Raw genomic sequence first — 4,742 nt, 5'->3', positions numbered from 1 at the left:
TTATAAAAGAAAAAAAAAAAAAAAAAATGTTTTTTTATTCGACGTAAGTAAAATATTTTATAGCTTTTGTTTTGTTTTTTTTTTTTTTTATATATAAAAAAACGTTGAAAAGGTTTCAAAAAAAAAAAAAAGTTAAAAAACATTTTCCTGTCATTTCGTTAGAAAGTTGACTTCAAAAAAATAAAAATAAAAAATAAAAATGAAAGGAAAATGAGAAAATCCATGAAAATCAAAAAAAAAAAAAAAAATTAACCGAGAGAATTTTTTTTTTTTTTCTTCTTTCCCAGGAAACCTTAAACTAGCGACAGTTATTATGAGACATGAGGTTATTTTTATTTTTTTTTTTCGGCGGTTTTAAAAATTTTTATGTACTGTTTAAAGTGTTTGTTGTTGTTGTTGTTGTTGTTGCAAAAACAATGATTTACTATTTTGTGATTTAGTTTAAATAGCTTTAAACTATACTATCAGCTTTTTCCAAAACTATTTACTTTTTCACCTCAATAAATTTTCCCCAGTTTTTTTTTTTTTTCGAACGCTCGAAAGGACGTAAAATAAAAAACTGTCGTTTTCTTTTTTTTATTTTCTATCCTTTTCTTTTCTTCTCTTCTTCTCTCTCTTTTTTTTATTTATAATTTTAATTTTTATATTTAAACAAAAAATAAATGATATTGAATAAAAAAAAAAAAAAATTTTTTTTATAAAACGCTTTAAAAATAACGTTTATATAATTTGCAATTAAATCGATAATTCGTTTTTTTTTCGGAAAATGTCCGGAAAATTTTATTTTTTATTTAAAAAAAAAAACTTTCCGTTAAAAAATTTAATAAGTTTATTGACCAATAAAGTCATTTTTTAAAAGTTGATAAAGCCGCGGGTTATTTTTTTTATTTTTTTTTGTCTTTTTTTCTCTCTCTTTCTCTCTCATTCTTTTGTTCCAGAAGATATCAACGCCTGATAAAACTTTGTATAAAAAAAAAAAAAACCTAAAAAAAAAAGGAAAAAAAAAAGGAAAAAAAGGAAAACTTACAAAAACTTATCCCGACGCATAATGAAGTTATTTACAAGGAAAAAAATTTTTTTTTTTTTTTTACCCCCCGTACCTAATACTGGAAACTTTTCTCCAGGGCATTTCTCCGTGAAGGAAAAAAAAAAGTGTGAAGGGCAATTTGACACCCGCGTTCGAGATAAAAGCGAATAAACTCTTTTTTAAACTCGACAGAGAAAAAAAAAAAAATTTTTTTTTAACTCGGAAGATAAAAAATGGCGGATAATGTTTGAGATTTTGGAGAAAAAAAATCGGATGATTTAAAAAAAAAAAAAACCGTTTTTTTTTTTTTTTATTCTTTCCACCGACTCGTTTTTTTTAAAAGTTTATCAAAAAAAATTTTCATTTTTTCTTTTCTTTTTTATTCATAAAGTTAATCTACATAATAATAATAATAATAATAATAATAATAATAATAATAATAAATGTTATAGAGAGAGAGAGAGAGAGCGAGTAAAAACGGATCGATTTTTAAATTTTAAAATAAAATATAATAAATAAATATTATTTAAACATTTACTAAAAGTTTATGAATAAAATATAAACAACAACAACAACAACAAACAACAAACAACTGCCCGAAACATAAAGAAAAAATAATAATAATAATAAAACGAATAAACCGTAAGTTTTATTTATTTATTTATTTTCGCTTGTTTTTTTTTCTATTTTAAAAAAAAAAAAATGGCGGTGGCTGAGAAAAAAAAAAAATTTACGACGACGAACGACGACGTATAATAATAATAATAATGACAAAACTATTAAATTAAATTTTTATTATTTACTCGGAAAACTTTTTTTTTTTTTATAATATATATTCGGTAAAATTAATTTTTCGTGACTAAAAAACTTAATGAAACGTTAATTATTTGTAATAAAATTGAAAAGGAAAAAAAAAAAAGTTTTCCAGAATTTTCGTCTTTTTTTCTTTTTGGAGAAAATTTTTTTTTAAGTGATTGATGAGTTTGATTAACGGTAAAAACTAAATTAAAAAAACTTTCTTTTTCTTATTTTTTTCTTAAATTCGAATCAGATATATATTATAGACGAATAGATAGATTGATAGATAGATAGATGAATAGATAGATAAGTAAAACACGTAAAATAATTATATATATTTACCCGAAAATATAAATTAAATTTTCTTGATATGATATTTTCTAAGAAATTTCCAAATTATTTTTCGTCGTTTTCCTTTTTTTTTCTCCAGTAAAGTTAATTAGATAATTTCCTTTTCTCCTGGATAATTCTGCTGGATAAATCAACAGTTTTCAATTTTCCAAATCTGATAGTTTTAAAAAAAAAGAAAAAGAAAAAATTATTTTAAAAAATTAATATTGGATAATTTTAAAAAATATTTTTATAAGAAAAATTATACTTATCGTTAATTCTTTATGTGAAAATAATCATTTTATAATTTTTTTTCATTCCCTTTTTTTATTTTTATTTATGCGCGAGTATAAAGAAATTTTTTTTTTCTTTTTTTCTTTTTCTTTAACCCCAAAACCATTTTTTTTTTTTTTTTGAAATTTATCGATTTAAATAAAAAAAAAAAAAGAAAAAAAAAGAGGGAAAAACCTTAAAAGTTTAATTAAATTAGCATCATTTATTTTAACAGAAAAAGATGTCCGTCATTAAATCGGATTTAAAGGGAAAAAAAAAAGAAAAAAAAAAGAAAAAGAAGAAGAAAAAAAAAACCTTGCACATTTAATGATATCGAAGAGATTCTTGTGAAACTTAATTTTATAGTTAAGCCCATTCCCCCACCTTCCTCCCCCACGTCCCGCCCCCTCTCCCCGTTCCTTTATCCCACTTATCTTCCGTTCGATCCCGATTTCCGGTTTTTTTTCGGGGAAGAAAATTTAACGCCGGATGTATAATAATGCCACGTCGTTTATACGAATGAATGAATGAATGAAAACATTTATTAAACGTTTGGAAAAATTTAATTTTTTCTTTTCTTCCATTTTCCAGGAGGGTTATGACGTAACAACAACAAAATGAAATTTTGTTATGAATACTTTCGCCACGCACGCACGCACACCAACTCACTGTTTGTTGTTTGTTGTTTAATAAAATAAAAAATATTAAATCTTCTTTTTTTATAAAGAGAGGTTTTAAACTCGGGCATAAATATTTATATTCGTTTCCGGTTTCGCGCGAGTAATAATAATAAAGTAACACTTTTATCGTAAAGTTTTCCTTTTTTTTTTTATAAATTTTTCCAGGCAAAAAAACGGAAAATGTCGGGTGGATTCGATTATTATCGATAAATTTTTGTTATTTCATATCACGAATGATAAAAAAAAAAAAAAAAAAGTTAACGTCACATTTAAACAAAAAAAAATTTACTTATTTACTGGACTTCGTTTTCGTACCATAATAAATATTACTGGAGAAAATGACATTATAAAACTATTTCACACTCCAGGAATTTAAATGGATAAAAACAAAAAAATTTTCTTTTTTTATTACGTAACGAATAATAATGAAAATAAACTACGACGAATAAAATTTTTTTTTTTATTACGTAATATTTTTATAATTTTTTTTATTACCGTTAAAATTAATTAAGTTTCTCCAAAATTTATTATTATACTCGACTGGAAAAAAATTCAAAACATTTTTTTTTTTGCGACTTATGCAATTCTAAAAAATTAAAAGATTCATTTAATTCAATTCATCATTTTGGAGGAAAAAAAAAATTTATTTTCAAGTGATAAATCGTTCGATTAATTATTTTCGACTTGTTACGTCATTTATATGAATAAATTTTATTCCAGAATAAAATATCCTGGAGATAATTCATCAAAAGAAGAATCATACAATTTATGACGGGGTGGATGAGAATTTAAATAATAATAAAAAAAAATATGAATGAAAATTATTACGAGTAAAAGAATAAAAAGAGGAAAATTAATAAAAAGAAGAAAAAAGGAAAGAAAACTGGAGAAAACTGGAGAAAATGGAATATAACGAAGAAAAAGTATTTCGTATCTCTACCTCATTTTAAATTCGCGACTGACAATTTTGATTGATAACGATAACAAACGATCGGTGATTTTTCTTTTTCATTTTTTTTTTCCAAATAATTTTTATCTTTCCTTTCCCCTCCTTCTCCCCCCGCCTCCCCACATTATAACTTCCGCTTTCTCGTTTCCGGTTTAGACTTGAATAATGATATTAATTTTTTTTTTTTTTAATATTCGGGTTGAAAAAAAAAAAATTAAATTTTATATCCATTTAAAAAATTTTATTCCAGTTTGAGTTTTTTTCTTTTTTTTGGGGAGGGGGAAGGGTGGAATTTCCTGGAGAAAAACGTAACATACGTAATAAATAAACAAAACAAACAAATTTTGTAATTTTTTAAAATTTACTTTTCTTATATATTGCTCGCAGTGATTTTAAATCCTTTGGGAAATACATTGAGAAAAATGAAAAAAACTAAACTTATTGAACTGTGATCATCGTATTTCATTGTTTTTCTCACGATGGCCATTGTTGTTTTATTCTTTCGATTTTCCACCCCACCCCAACCCCCCCCCCGAAGGGATTTTCTTTTTTTTTCTATTCTCCATGATGATGATGACTAACTCGATTCGGTTTTTTTTTTTTTTTAAATTTATCCAGTTCGTCGATCTGAATTTAAAATGAATCGGAAAAAAATTTTCTTTTCTCCTAACCATCTCATCTGTTT

This window comes from Pediculus humanus, genomic scaffold, assembly GCF_000006295.1.
Source record: "Pediculus humanus corporis 1103172107529 genomic scaffold, whole genome shotgun sequence".
Taxonomy (NCBI): domain Eukaryota; kingdom Metazoa; phylum Arthropoda; class Insecta; order Psocodea; family Pediculidae; genus Pediculus; species Pediculus humanus.
This window is presented reverse-complemented; position numbering follows the sequence as displayed.